This window comes from Rattus norvegicus, chromosome 9 (genome assembly GCF_021556685.1).
Source record: "Rattus norvegicus strain SHRSP/BbbUtx chromosome 9, alternate assembly SHRSP_T2T, whole genome shotgun sequence".
Taxonomy (NCBI): domain Eukaryota; kingdom Metazoa; phylum Chordata; class Mammalia; order Rodentia; family Muridae; genus Rattus; species Rattus norvegicus.
The window spans coordinates 22150069-22175064 of record NC_141542.1 but is presented as its reverse complement, the minus strand read 5'-3'; the positions used below and the strand labels follow the sequence as shown (position 1 = coordinate 22175064).

Sequence of the window (24996 nt, the reverse complement as noted above, 5' to 3'; positions counted from 1 at the left end):
TCAGAGCTTTGGATTCTGAAGTATAAAAGAAAAGAATTAAAGTTTAAATAATGATAAGTTTACAATTATTATTATTTTGGACACAAGCCTGGGGCTAGGGAACGCTTGAAACTGTGGGGAACAATTGCAATTCTTAGTTCTTGATGGGATGTAGTTATTCTCTGAATTTGATTTGGAAATGATTACACAATGTCTTTTTTCTACCCGCTTTTGGATTATTAATAAAGGACTGGGGCAAGAGAAAGGCTACAGAACATGTGAAGAGTAAATGAGAGAGAGCATGAGGGAGTGAATGAGAGAGTACATGACAGAGCAAATGCAAGAACAAATGTGAGAGCGAATGAGAGAGCATGAGAAGAGTATGTGAAGAGTGAGTGGAGAGAGAATGTGAAGAGTGAATGAGGGAGCTAATGAGAGAGCGAGTCTGAGAACAAATGTGAGAGCCAGGGAGAGAGCATGAGGAGAGCATGTGAGAATGAGTGAGGAGAGAATGTGAGGTGTGTATGAAGATTGTGTGTGTGCGTGACAGGAGAGTGCATGTGGTGTGTGTGAGATATGTACGAGGTGTGTATGAAGACTGTGTGTGTGCGTGACAGGAGAGTGCATGTGGTGTGTGTGAGATATGTATGAGGTGTGTATGAAGATTGTGTGTGTGTGTGACAGGAGAGTGCATGTGGTGTGTGTGAGATATGTATGAGGTGTGTATGAAGAGTGTGTGTGTGCCTGAAAGGAGAGTGCATGTGGTGTGTGTGAGATATGTATGAGGTGTGTATGAAGACTGTGTGTGTGAGTGACAGGAGAGTGCATGTGGTGTGTGTGAGATATGTGTGAGGTGTGTATGAAGATTGTGTGTGTGAGAATGAAAGGGTAATGAACAGACAAGTGCATGAGAGTGGGAGTTTGAGAAAAGAAAACTGCAATAAAAAAAGCAGAGTGCACAAAAGAATGCAAAGTGTGTGCATCCTCAAGCTGTGTGTGTGTGTGTTTGTGAGAGAGAGAGAGAGAGAGAGAGAGAGAGAGAGAGAGAGAGAGAGAGGCTATAAGCCTTGAAGTTGCCTATCAGTTTGTACCCAAAGAGTAGTCTGTGGATATGTATTACGCACCTCCCAGATATCCATGTTTCAAGTTGAGAACTCTGATCCTGTGAGAGGCCCAGGAAAGGCTGAAAGAATGGCTGCAACCCTGAGGCCAGAGGATAAAATTTTTGGCCTATGACCTCCTAATTTATCTTCTCACCTGAAGCCTGATTATTCAAATTTTCTTACTGGGATACAACTATGATCCTGGTGAGCATCTTGTCTCTTGGATGCTCAATCAGTTCTTCGTTGTCACAGACTGTTTGAGCTTACTCCAGTCACTGGGACTTATTCACACCTTCAATTTTCCTGAACTTTTCAGATTTCTAACATTTGTGGCAAACTGAGTGACAAAAGCAATGAATGTTGAGCACTTCGCTGGGGTCCAGTACATATGGAGCTACGGGTCTATGGATCTGGTAAATCCCTAGGAGTTACTCTAAGAAAGTAGGACAGTGCTCTTAAGACCCCTGCGTGACCTCACTTCACTTTGCCAGCTTTGTGGGCTTCTACATTGCTGCTCTGAGAAGAACTGAAAACTAAGGGAATAGATGTGTAGCCTCCCATTACCTTTGTCATTGTTAGGATATTAGTAGGATAGGTTTGATTGAAATATACTCTCAAAAATATTAACAAAACCATTGCCTCTTGTGTACCATCTGGATGAAGTACCAAGTTCACAGACAGTCCTTCACAAACTTCCGAAATCCTGCAAATTGCAGCATGAAGAAAGCCAAGTCCAAGGCATTCAAAACCAGCATCCTCACCAATGCCCCAGGAAAGGCTTTGGTAAAAGAAGGGAGGTAGTGAGACAGTTGGCCCTCATACACTCAGAGGAGACTGTGCCAGGAGAATTGGGGAAGGATTGTGGGAGAGAGTAATTAGATATCAGTAGTCAGTGAGCAGAACATAAAGTGAAAAAGAAAAAATATATAAATAGAAATAAAATAAAGGTCTTTAACAAACTGGGATACAATGTATTGCTGAACTAACTCTACTGTGTTTATATTTGCACATGCTTTAAGATCTAGAGAGACTAGATGTGATAAAGTAGGATGGCCTTGTCATTTACATATACTATGTATACAAGATAAATGAAGTGGAGAACATGCAGATCAAAATCCATTGTTCCCTCACATCTATGTGGCCCTGTTTCCCCTTATCAGGACTGTGGAGGCTCATCCAGGTGTCAGGGCTCAACCAAAATGCAGTCCCCTTTGATCTCTGGCCAAGTGCTCTTCTGTTCCCAGTAGAACTCTGCCTCAGGCTGCAGAGGCACTGAAGGGCCAGCCTTCCCCTCAGGGCACAACCACTCTTTCAGTCTTTCCAGGCTTTCTGTTACTCAACTGGAGGCTTCAGCAGAATCCTTTCATCTCAATAACAGAAGTTTACCTAATCCAAAACAATTGGAAGCCATCCTACACTCCTGATTACCTGCTTACCTGTGACGAAACAACATAGCTCTCTTGTTTATGCCTGTTTTCTTGATTTGAAAGTAAATAATGTTATCATCTGTGGTGTTGGTGGTAAGAATAAAATTCTTAACATGAATAATGGGACCAAGCAGAGCATGGGCTTCACATTCAGGTACAGAGTGAATACCTAGAGGAAATTACCAAAGAAAACAATAAGAATCCTAACAACAATTACAGAAATAATGAAATGAAATAAAACAAAAACAAAAGCAAAAACAAAAATACCTTGTGGGTGCTGGTATTAAAGGCATGTATTAACTCTCAACAGCTTTGTAGGAATTTCCAGTAAAAAGCAAGCAAGCAAACAAACAAACAAACAAACAAACAAACAGCCTTATTACAGTTGCAGCAGATGCAGGAGAGAAAGCTGGGAGATATCCTGTGCTGCTGCCCCCACGCTGTGTTTCTGAAGCAACAACTTCCTTGGGAATAGGAACCTGTATGTAGTGGGATCCCTTGCTGGGCCTGTCATCCCAAAAATAGGGCTTCCCTAATTCAAACCTTGGAATCCAGTTTACTTCAGGCCAGGAATGAAGTCAACCATCATTAGTGAAAGAGCAAGGGAAAAATTACATAGGGACAAATATGTGCCTTAGTCAGAAAAGATCCTCAACTTCTAAGGCCTCCACAATCTCCACCCCTCTCTTCTGAGCTTTGCATAGAGATGTTGTATAACTCCAGATGGTAGGAAAAGGCAGAGTTCTTCCCAGAAAAGTCATACATGATTTTCACCCTGACATCTGTGAGGTGAGGTGGCATCTTATCACAGAGTCAGCACACCCGGGATAAGGACACAGAAGCCACAGATGACAATGCCAAATGGACTCCCTCCCGAACTTTTGGACCCATTAAAATTGAGGTTTAGCCTAACCTTAGGCCATTCCACGCCCTGCCCATCCGCCTGATTTTTATATTTGCTCTGAATAAATGATCAGAGTGTAGCCCCAAATATCCTCATGATTGGACTTGGAAATTCAGGAAGAATGATATTGGAGAAGGGATGGCTATGTGGTTACAATGTGGCAACTAGTTTCTGACCAGGAACCTCGTCCTTAGCCAATGGGGACTTTAAGGCCAGGCCTCCTGCTTGTTCCAGTGCAGGCTAAGACTTGAGGGTCAGGCCAGCTCCTGAGCCCCACACAGGGCTGCCTGCATACTCTCCTGACTGCATTAGAGCCAGAGTGCTCTATCCTCTTCTCTCCTCTTTGTCACAGCCATGGTCCCCAAGAGCACTTGTCAAACACCTTTATACATCTATCTCTATCTCAAAGTCAGGTTCCCAGAGAATCAATCCCCATAGCTGACCATAAATGAGGATTCACTGTGTGTGTGTATATATAATGTTTTAGAACACAGAATGGGGATTCTTGGTGAAAGCTTCGTGGACAGGTATGTTTGCTAGATGTCTTTGCACTGGGATCTTTCCACATGACTTAGATGTCCTTGCCATGAGGTCATTACTCAGCACCTTGCGGTTTCAGTTTCGTTTTTCTTTTGGATGCTAATGCTGTTTGACATAAGATCCAAGGATGAACTTCCATACTGGGCTATGGTTTCAGATTTGATTTACAACCATGTGGCCCTTGGGTTGCTTCCTTTTGATCCTAGAGGTTGATTAAAATTTCCAGCAAGGCTTCCAGTACTTGATAGGATTGTGCTACATGCTGTCAGAGCAGAGTTATACAGAATTCATATGCTGGCCTTCCTCTGATGGTGCTTACCTTTGCCAAGTCCTCAAACAGGGCAGCGCTTGGAAAAAATCACTGCCGGCAAAGAAATCATATATGTGGTCTACCCCTGGCTCCTTGAGAAATGAAAGAGGAATATGGTCTTGGCTTACTGGAAGTCTTATCCCAAGACTAGGGAAGGGGACTCCCAGAGAGCACTAAGCCTTCTCCTCATCCATCATAGTCTGTATAGCCTGTGGCTTTCATGTGGTCAGTGTGATGACCTTAAAATGTTCTAGGTATTTCTGCCATGTTCTGTCTCTATACCTAGACATGACCTCAGGTGTACAGTCACATTGGAAACATAAAAAGCCTTGCATCTGAATTGTGAAATTCAATGTGTGTTATATTTAAAATACCACAACAATTGAGTGGCCATTGCTACAGTAAATATTATTAGGGGGTATCTACCCCACCGTAGATCATTTAGTTCCCAAATAAAAGACACGAAACTTTTAGATTCATAATAAGCCTTAAAGTACTAAAGCTGGGCACACATCAACCCTCTGTGCTATTTTTTCTGCTTCCCTGTCAATAACCCTGAGGTATTGCTTGCCATGCTCTGCCTGGGCCACTCCTGTTCTGTCAGGCTGGCCCTCATGACAATACACTCACGATCCACCTACCCTATGGGGTGCTGTCTCCTTCTTCTCCTCCCATGTCCTTTCCCTCTCCTCGTGGACCTTGCCTGAGCCCCAAGCCCAGGGAAACTTTCCTCTGTCCTCTCTCTTCTGCCCAGCCCATCTTGTAGGGATTTTATTAACCAATCAGGGATAACTTAGGAGGCAAAAAAAAAAAAAAAATCTGGTATACATGAGGATCTCCTTGTCTTGGAGCCACCAGACCTTAGGGTACAGACTTTAGCATTTGAATATACAGCAGCACAGGCCAACCCATTATAGGCCAATCTACTTTGTAGTTGGACTCAAAGCTTGGCTCTCACACACGTTAGATGTTCAACCGTGGAGAAGTTATTGTACCTTTGTGTGATTCAATTTCCTCATCTGCACAGTGAGGATGATAACGAGTGTTTAATTCACAGAGTTGTCTTTGGGACTGATGAGTTAATATATCTAGTAGTTAAACATTAAACACGATGTACTTTGCATAATTAATAAAAGTCTGTGGAAAAGGCAAAGTAATAAAGCCAGAAGAACATTTGATTTGGAAATGGGTCCATACAACTACCTCTAATAACAAACTGAGAATCAGGGAATGGTGGAAGACTAAGGCCAGAGAATTGGGAAATCAAGGCCAACCCTGAGCTGTGTAAGAAGATCGTATCTCAAAATATCAAGACAAGTCATGGTCGTAGTAATAATAAATCAAGAAATAGCCATTGTGGCGGATCCTGGCCCGCAGCAGCTCTCTGCTTCAAACCCCATGGGAGAGATACCTCACCGCCTGGTTAGGTAGACACTCCTGAGGCTGCAGAGCAGAAGAGACCACCAACACTGCCCACCCCTGCCCGCATCCCTGGCCCAAAAGGAAACTGTATACGGCCTCTGGGTTCCCGTAGAGGAGGGCCCAGGAGCACAGACCCCTGCGCCTGAGACACTGCCATAACCTGAAGGGACCTACCAGATAAACAGTTCTCTGCACCCAAATCCCATAGGAGGAAGAGATAAACCTTCAGAGAGGCAGACACGCCTGGGAAACCAGAAGAGACTGCACTCTGCACACATCTCTGATGCCAGAGGAAAACACCCCAAGAGCAAACTTGAGCCTCGGGACCACAGGTAAGACCAACTTTTCTGCTGCAAGTGACCTGCCTGGTGAACACCAGACACAGGCCCACAGGAACAGCTGAAGACCTGTAGATAGGAAAAACTACACACCCGAAAGCAGAACACTCTGTCCCCATAACTGGCTGAAAGAAAACAGGAAAACAGGTCTACAGCACTCCTGACACACAGGCTTATAGGACAGTCTAGCCACTGTCAGAAATAGCAGAACAAAGTAACACTAGAGATAATCTGATGGCGAGAGGCAAGCGCAGGAACCCAAGCAACAGAAACCAAGACTACATGGCATCATCGGAGCCCAATTCTCCCACCAAAGCAAACACGGAATATCCAAACATACCAGAAAAGCAAGATCTAGTTTCAAAACCATATTTGATCATGATGCTGGAGGACTTCAAGAAAGACATGAAGAACTCCCATAGAGAACAAGTAGAAGCCTACAGAAAGGACTCACAATAATCCCTGAAAGAATTCCAGGAAAACACAATAAAACAGTTGAAGGAATTAAAAATGGAAATAGAAGCAATCAAGAAAGAACACATGGAAACAACCCTGGATATAGAAAACCAAAAGAGGACACAAAGAGCTGTAGATATGAGCTTCACCAATAGAATACAAGAGATGGAAGAGAGAATCTCAGGAGCAGAAGATTCCATAGAAATCATCGACTCAACTGTCAAAGATAATGTAAAGCAGAAAAAGCTACTGATCCAAAACATACGGGAAATCCAGGACTCAATGAGAAGATCAAACCTAAGGATAATAGGTATAGAAGAGAGTGAAGACTCCCAGCTCAAAGAAGCAGTAAATATCTTTAACAAAATCATAGAAGAAAACTTCCCTAACCTAAAAAAAGAGATACCCATAGGCATACAAGAAGCCTACACAACTCCAAATAGATTGGACCAGAAAAGAAACACCTCTTGTCACATAATAGTCAAAACACCAAACCCACAAAATAAAGAAAGAATATTAAAAGCAGTAAGGGAAAAAGGTCAAGTAACATATAAAGGCAGACCTATCAGAATCACACCAGACTTTTTGCCAGAAACTATGAAAGCCAGAAGATCCTGGACAGATGTCATACAGACCCTAAGAGAACACAAATGCCAGCCCAGGTTAATGTATCCTGCAAAACTTTCAATTAACATAGATGGAGAAACCAAGATATTCCATAACAAAACCAAATTTACACAATATCTTTCTACAAATCCTGCACTACAAAGGATAATAAATGGTAAAGCCCAACATAAGGAGGCAAGCTATACTCTAGAAGGAGCAAGAAACTAATCATCTTGGCAACAAAACAAAGAGAAGAAAAGCACACAAACATAACCTCACATCCAAATATGAATATAACAGGAAGCAATAATCACTATTCCTTAATATCTCTCAACATCAATGGCCTCAACTCCCCAATAAAAAGACATAGATTAACAAACTGGATATGCAATGAGGACCCTACATTCTGCTGCCTACAGGAAACACACCTCAGAGAAAAAGACAGACACTACCTCAGAGTGAAAGGCTGGAAAACAACTTTCCAAGCAAATGGTTGGAAGAAGCAAGCTGGAGTAGCCATTCTAATACCAAATAAAATCAATTTTCAACTAAAATTCATCAAAAAAGATAAGGAAGGACACTTCATATTCCTCAAAGGAAAAATCCACCAAGATGAACTCTCAATCCTAAATATCTATGCCCCAAATACAAGGGCACCTACATACATAAAAGAAACCTTACTAAAGCTCAAAACACACATTGCAACTCACACAATAATAGTAGGAGATTTCAACACCCCACTTTCATCAATGGACAGATCATGGAAACAGAAAATTAAACAGAGACGTATTCAGACTAAGAGAAGTCATGAGCCAAATGGATTTAACAGATATTTATAGAACATTCTATCCTAAAGCAAAGGACATACCTTCTTCTCAGCTCCTCATGGTACTTTCTCCAAAATTGACCATATAATTGGTCAAAAAACAGGCCTCAACAGGTACAGAAACATAGAAATAATCTCATGCGTGCTATCGGAACACCACGCCCTAAAACTGGTCTTCAATAACAATAAGGGAAGAATGCCCACATATACGTGGAAATTGAACAATGCTCTACTCAATGATAACCTGGTCAAGGAAGAAATAAAGAAAGAAATTAAAGACTTTTTAGAATTTAATGAAAATGAAGGTACAACATACCCAAACTTATGGGACACAATGAAAGCTGTGCTAAGAGGAAAACTCATAGCGCTGAGTGCCTACAGAAAGAAACAGGAGAGAGCATATGTCAGCAGCTTGAAAGCACACCTAAAAGCTCTAGAACAAAAAGAAGCAAATACACCCAGGAGGAGTAGAAGGCAGGAAATAATCAAACTCAGAGCTGAAATCAACCAAGTAGAAACAAAAAGGACCATAGAAAGAATCAACAGAACCAAAAGTTGGTTCTTTGAGAAAATCCACAAGATAGATCAACCCTTAGCCAGACTAACGAGAGGACAAAGAGAGTGTGTCCAAATTAACAAAATCAAAAATGAAAAGGGAGACATAACTACAGATTCAGAGGAAATTCAAAAAATCATCAGATCTTACTATAAAAGCCTATATTCAACAAAACTTGAAAATCTGCAGGAAATAGACAATTTCCTAGACAAATACCAGGTACCGAAGTTAAATCAGGAACAGATAAACCAGTTAAAAAACCCCATAACTCCTAAGGAAATAGAAGCAGTCCTTAAAGTTCTCCCAACCAAAAAGAGCCCAGGTCCAGATGGGTTTAGTGCAGAATTCTATCGGACCTTCATAGAAGACCTCATACCAATACTATCCAAACTATTCCACAAAATTGAAACAGATGGAGCACTACTGAATTCCTTCTATGAAGCCACAATTACTCTTATACCTAAAGCACACAAAGACCCAACAAAGAAAGAGAACTTCAGACCAATTTCCCTTATGAATATCGACGCAAAAATACTCAATAAAATTCTGGCAAACCGAATCCAAGAGCACATCAAAACAATCATCCACCATGATCAAGTAGGCTTCATCCCAGGCATGCAGGGATGGTTTAATATACAGAAAACCATGAAAGTGATCCATTACATAAACAAACTGAAAGAACAAAACCACATGATCATTTCATTAGATGCTGAGAAAGCATTTGACAAAATTCAACACCCCTTCATGATGAAAGTCCTGGAAAGAATAGGAATTCAAGGCCCATACCTAAACATAGTAAAAGCCATATACAGCAAACCAGTTGCTAACATTAAACTAAATGGAGAGAAACTTGAAGCAATCCTACTAAAATCAGGGACTAGACAAGGTTGCCCACTCTCTCCCTACTTATTCAATATAGTTCTTGAAGTCCTAGCCAGAGCAACCAGACAACAAAAGGAGGTCAAGGGGATACAGATCAGAAAAGAAGAAGTCAAAATATCACTATTTGCAGATGATATGATAGTATATTTAAGTGATCCCAAAAGTTCCACCAAAGAACTACTAAAGCTGATAGACAAATTCATCAAACTGGCTAGGTATAAAATTAACTCAAATAAATCAGTAGCCTTCCTCTACACAAAAGAGAAACAAGCCGAGAAAGAAATTAGGGAAATGACACCCTTCATAATAGACAAATAATATAAAGTACCTCAGTGAGACTTTACCCAAGCAAGTAAAAGATTCGTACAATAAGAACTTCAAGACTCTGAAGAAAGAAATTGAAGAAGACCTCAGAAGATGGAAAGATCTCCCATGCTCATGGATTGGCAGGATTAATATAGTAAAAATGGCCATTTTACCAAAAGCGATCCACAGATTCAATGCAATCCCCATCAAAATACCAATCCAATTCTTCAAAGAGTTAGACAGAACAATTTGCAAATTCATCTGGAATAACAAAAAACCCAGGATAGCTAAAACTATCCTCAACAATAAAAGGACTTCAGGGTGAATGACTATCCCTGAACTCAAGCAGTATTACAGAGCAATAGTGATAAAATGCAGTGAGCCGTATTGGATTTGGGCCTAGCTGCTTTGTGACTGCTTAGCTCAAGGTGGCTACTTGACTCTGGGCTGCATGGCCTCAGAGGTTTAACCTTGAAATGACTGCCATACAGACTTGAGATTGTTGAACTAAGAGCCTCTCCCAGGAAGACCCTGGGAGCAATGACAGGATGTTTCAGCCTGAGCAAAACACCGGATGTCCCTGAGCAGATTCCTAAGAAGGGTTCGACCTTTTCAAAGAACATGTCCCGGGAAGACTGTTGCCTCTTTGTTATAGGAGGATATCTTGCAGTGTAGTGATTCACCTTATATCCTTGGGCACTTCCCAAACTCCCCCACCCTAAGCTTCAGTTCCCGCTTCTATTCCTGCCTCAGAGCTTTAAATGCTGTACATTTCTCTCAATAAACGAGACCTTGACAACAGAACTTTTGCTTGGTCTCCTTCTTCTCTTCACCCCCATTTTGGCCCACAGGTAGAAAGCCTCTTCGGGACCCTGAATAACTGGGTCCCCGCTGGTGGTGACAATAAAAACTGCATGGTATTGGTACAGAGACAGACAGATAGACCAATGGAACAGAATTGAAGACCCAGAAATGAACCCACATACATATGGGCACTTGATTTTAGACAAAGGAGCCAAAACCATCCAATGGAAAAAAGATAGCATTTTCAGCAAATGGTGCTGTTTCAACTGGAGGTCAACATGTAGAAGAATGCAGATTGATCCATGTTTATCACCCTGTACAAAGCTTAAGTCCAAGTGGATCAAGGACCTCCACATCAAACCAGACACACTCAAACTAAGAGAAGAAAAACTAGGGCAGAATCTGGAACACATGGGCACGGGATAAATTTCCTGAACAAAATACCAATGGCTTATGCTCTAAGATCAAGAATCGACAAATGGGATCTCATAAAACTGCAAAGCTTCTGTAAGGCAAAGGACACTGTGGTTAGGACAAAATGGCAACCAACAGTTTCGGAAAAGATCTTTACCAATCCTACAACAGATAGAGGGCTAATATCCAAAATATACAAAGAACTCAAGAAGTTAGACCGCAGGGAGACAAATAACACTATTAAAAAATGGGATTCAGAGGTAAACAAAGAATTCACAGCTGAGGAATGCCACATGGCTGAGAAACACCTATAGAAATGTTCTACATCTTTAGTCATAAGGGAAATGCAAATCAAAACAACCCTGACATTTCACCTCACACCAGTGAGAATGGCTAAGATCAAAAACTCAGGTGACAGCAGATGCTGGTGAGGATGTGGGGAAAGAGGAACACTCCTCCATTGTTGGTGGGATTGCAGACTGGTACAACCATTCTGGAAATCAGTCTGGAGGTTCCTCAGAAAATTGGACATTGAACTGCCTGGGGATCCAGCTATACCTCTCTTGGGCATATACCCAAAAGATGCCCTAACATATAAAAAAGACACGTGCTCCACTATGTTCATCGCATCCTTATTTATAATAGCCAGAAGCTGGAAAGAACCCAGATGCCCTTCAACAGAGGAATGGATACAGAAAATGTGGTACATCTACACAATGGAATATTACTCAGCTATCAAAAACAATGACTTTATGAAATTCGTAGGCAAATGGTTGGAACTGGAAAATATCATCCTGAGTGAGCTAACCCAATCACAGAAAAACACACATGGTATGGACTCATTGATAAGTGGCTATTAGCCTAAAATCTTGAATTACCCTAGATGCCTAGAACAAATGAAACTCAAGACGGATGATCAAAATGTGAATGCTTCACTCCTTCTTTAAAAGGGGAACAAGAATACCCTTGGCAGGGAATAGAGAGGCAAAGATTAAAACAGAGACTGAAGGAACACCCATTCAGACCCTGCCCCACATGTGGCCCATATACATACAGCCACCCAATTAGACAAGATGGATGAAGCAAAGAAGTGCAGGCCGACAGGAGCCGGATGTAGATCGCTCCCGAGAGACACAGCCAGAATACAGCAAACAGAGAGGCGTATGCCAGCAGCAAACCCATGAATTGAGAATAGGACCACCGTTGAAGGAATCAGAGAAAGAAGTGAAAGAGCTTGAAGGGGCTCAAGACCCCATATGTACAACAATGCCAAGCAACCAGAGCTTCCAGGGACTAAGCCTCTACCTAAAGACTATACAGGGACTGACCCTGGACTCTGACCTCATAGGTAGCAATAAATATCCTAGTAAGAGCACCAGTGGAAGGGGAAGCCCTGGGTCCTGCTAAGACTGAACGCCCAGTGAACTAGATTGTTGGGGGGACGGCGGCAATGGGGGGAGGATGGGGAGGGGAACACCCATAAAGAAGGGGAGGGGGAGGTGATTGTTTGCCAGGAAACCAGGAAAGGGAATAACACTCGAAATGTATATAAGAAATACTCAAGTTAATAAAAAAAAAGAAATAGCCATTGTAAAAATTTACAAAAAGCAAAGCAGTGATGCAGAGTGGACGCTGTGTGTCAAGTCCCTCTGCTGTCCATCTCTGGGACCAAGTATGCATCAGATCAGTGACAGGAATGGGGTGCTGAGAGCCTGGAGCAAAGGGATGCTGGCTGCATGGCCACATTTGAACAGCAGTAAAGCAGGACTAAATGCTAAGAAAAAAAGCCATATGCAAAACATGTAAATTTTAATGTCCTCCAGAAAGGCAAAACCACAATAATTTTACTGTTTGGCAAGCTGCTTGTGTCACCAAACTTCTAATATTGGTAAGGATGTGAAAAACTCTTGTGATACAAACCAGTTGCCAATAAGAAGAGCAACCAGTGTCCTGACCAAGGTGACCTGGATGCTGTCAAAAAGGCCGAGGCAGCCTGGACGGCCATCAGAGTATATTTAACACACAGATATCTGTCATTTCAAAAGGGGGAAAATGAAGCCTGACTTTTCCTCCCACTTTATGCAAAACCAAGAATACTCCAGCATTGAGGCTTACAAATAAAAATATACCAAGAAATTTCATAGAATATACATTTCTCTTGTGTGTGCTCCTGAGTGTGTGTGTTTGTATGTTTTGTGTATGTGTATGTGTGAGTGTGTGTGTATGTGTGTGAGTGTGTGTGCTTGTGTGTGTGAGTGTGTGTGTATGTGTGTGAGTGTTTTTGTGAGTGTGTGAGTGTGTGTGTTTTGTGTGTGTTTTGTGTGTGTGAGTGTGTTTTGTGTGTGTGTGAGTGTGTGTTTTGTGTGTGTGTGTGTGTGTGTGTGTCTGTGTGTGTCTGTGTGTACTTATGCTTCAATTATCTGCTATGGCGAATACTGTCCCCAACTCAATTATGGAGGTTAGTAATAAGCTGTGAGTAGTATGTGGAGAGTGGTCACAAAGAATAATTAGGAGTGCTCTTCTGTTAAGTTGTCTGAGACTCCCAAATGCTGCATGCTGTGAGTGGGCCTCACATCTCAGCACACTAACTCCATTAAGTACAATTCCCGTGTGTTTTTCTTAAACAATTTTCTCTGAAAACCTTTAATAATTTTTTTCTCCCATTCATTTTTAGGGGGGTCAAGTGTCTTTTGGGTTTTTTTTCCTTGCTTATTTTAGGTCCACAGGATTTTCTGTAGTCTTTGAGGAAGTCCTAGTTAGGACACTGGATCTATATAGTTTAGGGAATTAACCAGTTCACTGAGCACATTTTTTGTTTGTTTGGTTTCTGTTTTTCTTTTGAGATCTCACTGTGGGAGCAGAGGAAGCCCTGAGGAAGTGCAGCCGTAAGTGGATGTGTGCTATAAACCTGATATGACTATGCCATGGACCCAAAGCCATTTATCCATGGGGAAATGGCAAAGGCCCCCATGCCCCTTGAGGCTCAGAGACATGACAAAGCCTTCTCAGTATGGCATTGATAGTGTGTGCAGAAAAAGTCTACTCTACCTTTCTCCCTGGCCCCATCTGTATATTTACAGCCTGAAGACTGCTCCCTGCAGAGACTGCTCCTACTGAGATTAGCTAAATCTGCCCCTTGTCAGTTACATATGTGTAGTCCTCCCCTCCTTGTTTATCTGCATGTAATCCCCACCTCCTTGCTTCCCTGTGCAGAAACCCTGCTTCCTGGCCAGCTCTATATAATAAACATGATGAGCTTCTGGGATGCTGCATTTTCTCCAGCTCAGGGACCCAGCCTTCCCCATGTATGTGTGTCCAATGTCATTCTTCATTTCCTCCTCACCCATGGTCAGGCCCAAGTCCCTGGAGCCACACAAAGGACTTGGCAATCTCAGTCTGCTCCACTTTGAAGGAAGTGCTTTTGAAACTGAAATCTAAAGCACACAGTGGGTTCAGCTCCCTCTCAAGAGTCTTTGGTGAGGGTTGGGGTGCGTGTGAGACCAGTTGCATTATGACTATTGCAGAAGAGTAAGGATTCACAGTTTGTTTTTGGTGAAGGTGAGCTCCCCAAGAGGCTATCATTGCCAACGTTTTCCCAAGTCACTTCTAGGAGGTCAACTGACTCCTAGGTGAGTCTTTGGTTACACTGCTTCAGTTTTCTGTGGCTACACTGTCCAAATGGCACCCACTGGTCACACATGGCTATTTGAGATGAACAAAACTTAGAACTAAAATCTGCCTCTTTAGTCACAGCAGGCAAACCAGGAGGCAAACAGCCAGCCAGAATCCATAGCCAGAAACACTGCAGATATAGAATATTTCTATCATCTAGAAATTTCTCCTGGACAGCAGTGGTCTAGGTTCTTGGTGTCTGATTTTTCCTTCAGGGAGAATTACTTGCCATACTAATATCCAACGGTTTATTTTTAAAGCAACTTTACCAAAATATGACTTACTCACCCCCAAATTATCCAGTTTAAGTCTACAATGTAATGGTTCCCCCTAAATCTACCTGAGTTCATCGCTAGTAAAATGTTATGCAATAGTATTGACCACTGCATAATTATACTGCATTACTTTTGAATTCTTCAAAATTCAGGCCTTTTATTGATAGTTGAAAAAAAATACATTATCCTAGAGTTGAGAAAATATTACACAGTATTTCATCTGGGCTTTATATTTCATTGAGTCTTTAATATTTTTGCCTCTTTTGCTAGTATCGTTAGATTCTTTATAAGAGTTTTACTTTGTGGAGTTTTTTTTTTTTGTTTTTGTTTTTTTTGTTTTTTGCCAATCTGGTCAGTATTTGATGCCATTTCAATGTTCTCAGGATTTTGAGGAAAATAATACCACAATGATAAAGTGATATTCATTTTCTTGAGCCATTTACACATGTATATACACACATATGGGAAGTTATGTATACATATTTCTATGCTATACTGTTTAGAATACAATTCTATTATACGTCAACATATCCAGTTTACTCAATATGATTTCTGTGAATGTTATCAGTCATGGGGAAATATTAAGAGCCTGAATAAACATGGACAATATTTGCAGAATGCACATAAAAGTGAAGATGGTATATAAGCAAAAATGTGAAGTATATCACTTACAGTTTTCATATCGAATGCACTTTAAAATTTTAATAGATTAAAAAATTTAAATCATCTTTACCCAATTTCATGTTTTTTTTTCACAATGTGTCTCCTGGATGATTTGAATTATAATTATATATGCTGCTAAAGATCCTTTTAAGAACAGTAACCTAATGCCTTAAATGTGTTTCTGATATTCCTATTCACTTGATCACTGTTCAATAATTGTACCAAGTTGATAGCTGTAATTTTTTATCATTTTAAGAATGTAAATTTCATGTGTGTGTATACACTTTTGATCCTAACTCTTTGGAGGCATAGGCAGGTGGATCTCTTTTTGAGGTCAACCTGGTCTACATAGGAAAACCCCATCTTAAAAAAGCAATTAATAGGGGGTTGGGGATTTAGCTCAGTGGTAGAGCGCTTGCCTAGGAACGGCAAGGCCCTGGGTTCGGTCCCCAGCTCTGAAAAAAAGAACCAAAAAAAAAATCAATAAATAAATAAACAAATAAATAAAAAGAATTGAAAACACTTGAAATTAATATGAACATAATCACATCTTTAATAACAATTGATTTTTTATTGCAGATAATTCATATAATCCATTTACAAAATGTTATATAGTGTCATATGGGAACTCAATTTCATCATAAAATAAACCTGCTTTTCTCTTTTCATTGGTTGCTGTTAGTTAACATTTTCATACACATATATAATTTATTCTGATTATTCTCTCCCACACATCGTCTCATCCCTTCCCCTATGACTTAAACTTATACAGTCTTCTTAATTTAGGCTTTCCAAATTTAGGATTTCTCTTTTATTTATTATAAATGTATATTCCTTTACTTTTCCATCTACATTTTATTATATCTTAATAAGAAACCCATTCTGTCATTCGCATTATCTCAGTATTTGGTAGGAGACATTCACATTCTTCAGTAGCTTGTCATCAGTGCAAGAAATGACCTCGAGGTCTCTCTCTCTCTCTCTCTCTCTCTCTCTCTCTCTCTCTCTCTCTCTCTCTTTCTGTCTCCGTCTCTCTCTGGCTCTGGCTCTCTGTCTCTTTCTTCCTCTCTGTCTCTCTCTGTCTCTCTGTCTCTCTCTCCATCCCCTCCCCAATTGTTCTGTTTTCTAGTACAAGGACTCACACTTTAGTCTAGCCTTGAACTCAAGGCAATCCACCTACCTCAGCCATGTGAGTGTTGGGATTCCAGGCATACACCATCTTGCCCAGTGAATTTTGTGACTCTCGTACATCCCTTTACCATTTCTGAATTATTTTTAATATTGCTGTGACCCTTTTCTAGCTTCTAGATGTAGATACATTAACTGATTAGAAGGTTTTATTTTTAAAGATTTATTTATTTATGTACATGAGCACTCTGTTTGCGAGTGTGCCTGCATGTCAGAAGAGAGCTTCAGACAAAGAGGGCATTGGATCCCACTACAGATAGTTGTAGGTCACCATGTGGTTGCTGGGAATTGAACTTGGGAGCAATAGAGAAGCAGCGCTCTTAATCACCAAGCCATCTCTCCAGCCTGATAAAAAAGATTTTAAATTTCATTCTTTTTGTGTTTGTTTACAATCTTTCTTCTTGAGAACACTGTGATGGAATGTCCAAATGGTAATTAGTGGCGGTTGGTAGAAGGAACCATATGTGTGATGCTGCCATATGTGTGAGGGGCTGGCAACAAGGTGCAGACCCAAGACCATGGCCCCGTGTCATGAGGCTCACCTGCTGGATGTGGGCTCTGAAGCACCATCAGGATGCCTTCAGGTGAGGAAAGGTGGTGGTGGCTTGCGCCCTGCTGAGCCGGCCTAGGAGAGTGGCAACCACAATCACAATGTCCAAGCCAGGAGCCTGGGGCAGCGAGAAGCTCCCGAGGCAATGGCCTCGGGTAGGTCACGGTGGTCCCGGGGCCCGCAGAAGCCGCCCTGGGCCACCGCAGAGCCCTGAGGGGGGACTGACGGGCCTGGGCGGAGCCCGGAGATCCACACCACAGGCCTCGCCATGTCCCGCCTCCACGTGTTGCCTGCACTGCGGAGTGGGCACACGTGTCCTTCCCACCCCGCCGCTCGACCGCGCCCGAGCCGGGCTTCAGGGCACGCGGAGCTCGTGGGTGAGCGCGGGGCCTGAGGGGGCGGGGCGCTCGCGTTATATTTGGCGCCCGCAGCAGCGCGTGTGCCTGGGCGAGTTTTCCTTCCGCAGGTGCCGGCAGCCGGGGCGCCGCGGCCCAAGCTGACTCCTCTCTCTCCCTCTCCGACCCCGGCAGGGCCCAGAGGTGATTCTGCCTGCACGATGTCCTCCTTGCTGGAGGCGAGCTCTTCCCAGGCGCCACTTCGCGAACAAAAAGAAAAAGAAAAAAAGAAAAGAAAAAGCAGAAGAAGCGGCCAGGGAAGGGGGCGGTAACGGCGTTGGGGGTCACCCTCGGCCACGGGAGGGCGCGCTATGACAGCGGCGGGATTTCCAACGGAGACTGAAGCCTTGCAGTGTCCAGGGACAAAGCCCAGGCAAGCCCTGCCAGGGGACCTCGAGGCGTGGTGCTCGCGCAGACCCCTAGCCCGACCTCCGGTCTGGTCCCCAGGGACAGCAAGCAGCAAGCAGGGCCGGCTGCACCACCAGAGCAGCAGACACAGGTAGGTAGGAGACCCGCATCCCTCCTTAGGCTCGTTCTGCCCCCCCCCCCCCCGTCTCCCCCCCCTCCGTCCCCCTGTCCTGGGAAAGCAGTGGCAGAAGGAGGCAATGCAAAGTGAGCCCATTGGGTAGGGGAAGGGAGGGTTCAGGGATGGATGGAGAGCTGAAGCAGGGATTGGAAAGCCTATGGCGTTGGGAAAGAATGGAGAGGTGATTTGGAGTCTGCATGAGAGCTGTGCTCTGACATCCCCAGAGCAACTTGGGGCTGTCACCTCTCTCCAGATTGACTTAGAATTAAATGACCTGTACCTGCCAGGGCAGGACAGGCTTTTCAGAGGCAGCTTATCCTGGTGGCACACTCCCTGTAATGTTTTGTAGAACTAGAGTTTCATAAAGGTTACTCATTGTCAGAGCCCGAATGTGCAGAACTAGAGTTTCATAAAGGTTGCTCATTGTCAGAGTCCGGATGTGCAGGGTCGGACGTGCCTGAGGGAGAGCCAGAGACAGGACTTGCCAAACCAGCTATCAGCCCCAAGGACATTGACCATCCGTAGCCACCCTCTCCCCTTCCTTCACCCCGGTGAGTGAGATGATCCACCCTACCTGCCTGCCGAGCTGCTAGATAACACATACTCCTTGCTGATGCCATTTCGAGCCGAAAGTAACTGTGCACCTTTTGAATTGACCAATCATGTGTAACCGCTCAAATGCCCCTATATAAACCCCCGAGTTTGGAAGCTCGGGGTCGATTCCTCTGTCTCCTGTGTGAGATACGTGTCGACCCGGGATCCCGCTAAGACCCGGGATCTCGTTAACAAAAGGTACCTCTTGTTGTTACATCAAGAATGGCTACTCGTGATTTCTGGGGGCACCCCACCCCGCGATCGGAGCGAGAGACGCGACTCCCCGTTTAGGGGTACGGTCTTTCAGTTTCAATTGTATGTTAAAGGATGCGGATTGTGGGAAAATATTTTCTTAAAACCTCAGGCAATGAATGTATTATTTAATAGATTTCTTCTGATCTACTTTGTAATTGGTTGCCCCTTGCAAGAGATTGTATTTGGAGGATGTAAAATACCCTCCTTCAATTACTCGGAGAAAGGGAACATAAACAGAGATTTCCTCTTTTTTTAGGCTCCAAAGCTCTGAGAGATTACAGTTCTGCATAATTTAATTCTTTCCTGCCTGCCAGGAGCAGGCCTCCAGATCAGCAAGTTCCTTTGGAATGGTTTTGCTTGTTTTTGTTTATTTTCCATGGTGCTGGTTAGAAAGCCACGAATTGTTTTGTGAATTTTAAATTTCGAGAGGTGACACCCAGAGTTGATGGTGGTTTCCTTCAAACACTGCAGTGTAGTTGTAGCATAAAAAAATACTTCTTGTGACAAGAAGAGGAAAAAGAAAGTTGATGAGCTAAGAAAAGTAGAGCCTTGAGCCAGATCAACCATTTGGCTTCCTCAAATATGGAGCAGGTATGGAATGTGGCTTTTTCAGAATCGAGGGGGGTTTTAGGATAGGGCAGTGAATGCTGTCTGGTGCTAACCCGTCCCTTTTGTGGCTGACAACCCTTAGGAGAAGGTCAGAATGTGCCAACAGCACAGAGTGGGCACTGGTGGTGTTTGAACTCAGAAGTGCTCAGGAACTGTGAAAGTTTCTCTGTTATCACCCTGGAGCCATCTAGTGAAATAGACCACTGTGATGCTGTGTAAGAGGCCATTGTGAGGGCTGGAGAGATGGCTCAGTGGGTAAGAGCACCAAGTGTTCTTCCAGAGGTCCTGAGTTCAAATCCCAGCAACCACATGGTGGCTCACAACCATCTGTAATGAGTACTGATGCCCTCTTCTGGTGTGTCTGAAGACAGCTGCATGGTCTCACATATAAATCAATAAATCTTACAAAAGATTGTCATCTACTGCAGTTTCTATGTGGACAGGGCACAGTTAAAGGGCTTTAAGATCAAGTACATTGCCTGTCTTTAAAGATCAATTGTATCAGCTAACTTTTAAACCAAGAAATGTAGTATCTTTTTTTGCTGCTTGTGTAGCTTTTAGTGATGTATCTTTTCTCCTAGTACGTCCTTTGTTTCCATAATAGTTGTTTTCAAGTATATATGATTATCGCTCCTATTTGCAGAGCTATTCAATATTTTCATTGGTTAAATATTTGTGGTGAATTTGCATTGTGATATCAGTAAAATGCTATGTGAAAATTTTAGAGAATATACCGGTTTGGGTAATTTTAATAACCTTTGCCGTCAAGTGGTGGCCTGTTTTCACATTGAAAAGACTGGAATTTATTACCATCCATAGCAGGATTGATAGGGAAGCAAAATGGACAGTGACAGTTCTGTTCTCTTTGACAGTTGTGGGAGCCAAGAAAGAAGTGTGACTTGCTTTCTGTGACTTACAAAATCAAGACTGAGTATCATTACTGTAGAAGCCCATGGAAAAAATGATGAAGTTTTCAGAAATCACCAGTTAAAGAAATGGTGGTTTTGCTTATATTGAATTCTGAGTTTCAAAGTTATGTTTCATTTTTCTTTATTCCTTACTGAGGCTTTTTATTAAGTTTTTATTCACCATTACACCCTTAGATGCACAGTGCTAGGATTGTAGTAGGTGCTCATTAAATCACTGACCATTGGGGAGGAGGAATGATAAGAAAGTATGTATTTTCTGTAAGTTCTGTTAGTTTTGGGAACAGGTGGTTTTAGGCTTACCAGTCAAAGTTTGGTATCTTGTCCAATATAAGACAACTTGACAGAACCCCCTTTCTGGCCATTATGTTCGACTTATTTTACTCTTAATCATTTTTGAAAATCATGGAAGTAGTGTGGAAAATTGATTGTACCTACAGTATAGCAAAAAAGTCCAGTCTAGATAGGTAAGCAGTTATGATTGTCCATGAGCCGATGTCTTAAAACATCTAGATTTTAGGATTTTAGTGTTGTGTTTTCTAAACATACATCGTACAGCAAACAGATAACATCGTAATAGAATAAAGGAATCTTTTGATTTAGCACCAAATTCCATAAAGCAATGACTACTGCACAGCTCTCTTGGCCATATGAATAGCAGAAATTATATTTCACTTTTTTAAAGAAATAACGAAAGTACTAAAGGTTGAAAAAAGCCCATTGGAAAAGGTCCCTGTGGTGTTTCTCTTTGTTTCTTGTCCTCTTTCTAGAGGACAACTTTACGAAGTCAGGGCAGTCAGGTGGTCAGTGTGGTCAGGCAGTCATGAGCAGATGGTTAAGCGATGTGCTAGGGCCCCATAGGCCAGTGAGCCTCACTGAAGAGCAGAGGCTAGCCAGTGAGCCAGTCTGAAGAACAGAGGCTAGCCAGTGAGCCTGACTGAAGAGCAGAGGCTAGCCAGTGAGCCTGACTGAAGAGCAGAGGCTAGCCAGTGAGCCAGTCTGAAGAGCAGAGGCTAGCCAGTGAGCCCAGCTGAAGAGCAGAGGCTAGCCAGTGAGCCTGACTGAAGAGCAGAGGCTAGCCTGTGAACTGGACTGAAGAGCACAGGCTAGCCAGTGAGCCTGACTGAAGAGCAGAGGCTAGCCAGTGAACCTGACTGAAGAGCAGAGGCTAGCCAGTGAGCCTGACTGAAGAGCACAGGCTAGCCAGTGAGCCTGACTGAAGAGCAGAGGCTAGCCACTGAGCCTGAATGAAGAGCAGAGGCTAGCCAGTGAGCCTGAATGAAGAGCAGAGGCTAGCCACTGAGCCTGACTGAAGAGCAGAGGCTAGCCAGTGAGCCTGACTGAAGAGCACAGGCTAGCCAGTGAGCCAGGCTGAAGGCTGAAGAGCAGTGATTTTAACCTTTATTTCTAAGTTCTTCAGTTTTCCTAAAAGTTTCTACAAAGGTTTGCCTCCATAAATTTTGGCTTAAAAAGTTCTCCTTGCTCTCTTCTTCTTATCTCCTTTCCTCTTGCTCTTATGACACAATAATTTCCTTACTCTCAATGCCTTACTCTCAATGCTATGCCTTTACTTCTAAGTTCTTCTTGAGTTCTGTTCTCTTCAGCTCAGTTCTGTCTAAAAAGCTTCTCTCTCTTTGTCCTCAGCATTTGTATATCTTTCTGAACACAGCATCACATGGTGAAAAGTTCACCACAAGTTTGCACAGGAATTCAAATCATAAGTTGGATAATCAGTTTATGACAGGGAATGTTTACATGCATATCCATGAAGAGTAATCATCAGGATAAACTATCACCATCTGTCACTAGTTCTGCACGTTCATGGAGAGTTAAAAGCTGTAATTTTTATGAGAAAAGAATAAGTGAAATTACCTATAGGCAAATCCAGTCAATTATTTATGTTCAGTCCTTGTACCTATAGTAAATCATTAGTTCTCTTTATGAACTTTGGTTAATTGGTTTATACCCTCTTAGGATGGGCTCTAATTTGTAGATGCCTGCTTGGTTTGGCAGAAGCAATTCACTCGTGACACTTTAAGAATGGCAGAGTTCTCAATGCAATTTTGATTACCAGAGAAAACATAATAGCAGTCCCATTATAAAGGAGCTTAAAATTACTAATCTAATTTTAGGAATTCTTATAGAACCATCATTAGGAAATAAGAAATCATCTATTTGTCTACAGATCATCACTCCAAGACAATACATCTTCGTTGCTCTGTGGTGATCTGCTCAAAAGAGTGGGGTAAAGAGCATGACAAATACAGAGGCAGATGCTTGCAGCCAACAATTCAGCTGAGATCAGGGTCCCCAATGGAGAAGTAAGAGAAAGAATTGAGGGAGCTGAAGGGCTTTACAGCCCCATAAGAACAACAATAAGAAACAACCAGAGCTCCCAGGGCTGAAATCACCATCCAAAGAGTACACATGGACAGACAGACCCATGGCTACAGCTGCATATGTAGAAGAGGATGGCCTTCTTGGGCACAAATGGGAGGAGAAGCCCTTGGTCTTGTCAAGGCTTGATGCCCCAGTGTAGGGGAAACCAGAACAGGGAGGCAGGTAGGCCTGGGTGGTTGGGTGGGTGGTAACACCCTCATAGTAGAAGGGGGAGGAGGTATTATAAGGGGTTTTGTGGATGGGAAACCAGGAAAAGGGATAACATTTGAAATGTAACAAAAGCCCTCTCTGGGGATGGACAGTTCTAAGGTGCTCTGAGTCCCTACTTCCCTGCTGCCTCCCTTTGATCCAGACAGTGGTGCATGGTGTCAGCCTGGGACTCTCCATGGGCTGCTCCTGGCACTGGACTTGGCGTTCAGGGCCAAGAGTATGATGAGCAAGGAGCACATGGTTTGTCCGGATTCAGAGCTGGGCCAGTGGCCACCAGATGACAAGCACAGCATCCTGTACGATCATGAGGTCTTCCTGGGCAAGGAGGACTCCAAGACCTTTGATAGCTAAGCCTGGACGAGAGCAGGAGAGGCTGGGGAAAATTGTTGACCCAATTGACCATGATGGACGTGGCCTTGTTACTACTGAAGACCTGAAAGTTTGGATCAAACAGGTACAAAAAAGATACATCTACCATAATGTGGCTAAACCCTGGAAGGATTATGATAGGGACATAGTTGTAAAATCTCCTGGGAAAAATACAAGCAGGCCACCTATGGCTACTACCTGGGACACCTTGTTGATTTCCAAGACGACTGTGATGATCACAACTTTAAAAAGATGCCTCCACGAGATGAGAGGAGGTTTAAGGCCTTGACGGTGACCTGACAGCTACTCAGGACAGGTTCATTGCTTTTCTGCACTAAGAGGATTTAGAACATATGAAGGAGATTGTAGTTCTGGAAACCCTGGAGGATATCGACAAGAACGGGGATGGTTTTGTGGACCAGGATGAGTACATTGTGGACATCTTTTTCTCATTAGGACAATTGCCCTAAGACAGACTGGGTTTTGTCTGGGGAGCAGTTCAATGATTTCCCAGATCTGAACAAGGATGGGAAGCTGGACTAGGATGAGATTCACCACTGGATCCTTCCTCAGGACTATGACCATGCACAGGCTGAGGCCTGGCATCTGGTGTATGAGTCAGACAAAAACAAGCATGAGATGCTGTCCATGGAGTAGATAGACAACTGGACCATGTTTGTGGGAAGCTAAGCCACCAATTACAGGGAAGATCTTACCAAAAATCATGATGAATTTTGAAAGAAACTCATCCTCATGTGGCCAACGGTCATAGGCTTCCTGCGGATGTTCTGGGTTATTGCTGTATTTGTCAAGTATATAGCAGTTGTGTCCCTAAACAATGAGAAACCTTTCTAAAAAATCATAAATTGCACCAAACAATAATAGTAGGAGATTTAAAAACCCTACTTTCATCAATGGACAGATCAGGGAAACAGAAATTAAACAGAGACATAGAAAGACTAACAGAAGTTATGAAACAAATGGATTTAACATATATTTATAGAACATTCCACCCTTAAACAAAAGGATATACCTTCTTCTCAGCATCTCATGGTACCTTCTCCAAAATTGACCATATTATCGGTCACAAAAGAAGCCTCAACATGTACAGGAAGATAGAAATAATCCCATGCATCCTTTCAAAAAACCACGGACTAAGGCTGCTGATCAATAACAACAAATAGGACAGAAAGCCCACATATACGTGGAAGTTGAAGTCAATGACAACTTGGTCATTGGAGACATAAGAAAGAAATTAAAGATTTCTTAGAATTTAATGAAAATGAAGATACAACATACCCAAACTTATGGGACACAATAAAAGCAGTGCTAAGAGGAAAACTCATAGCTCTGAGTGCCTGCAAAAAGAAACAAGAGAGAGCATATCTCAGCAGCTTGACAGCACACCTCAAAGCTCTAGAAAACAATTAAATAAACCCTAGAGGAGTAGAAGGCAGGAAATAATCAAACTCAGGGCTGAAATCAAACAAG

General features: G+C 42.7%; 1 pseudogene; it reads left to right on the top strand.

The window, feature by feature from the left end:
* The first annotated feature begins 23358 nt into the window (after positions 1–23358).
* On the top strand, positions 23359–24286 carry LOC148003494 (reticulocalbin-1 pseudogene; annotated as a pseudogene).
* Positions 24287–24996: the final 710 nt, after the last annotated feature.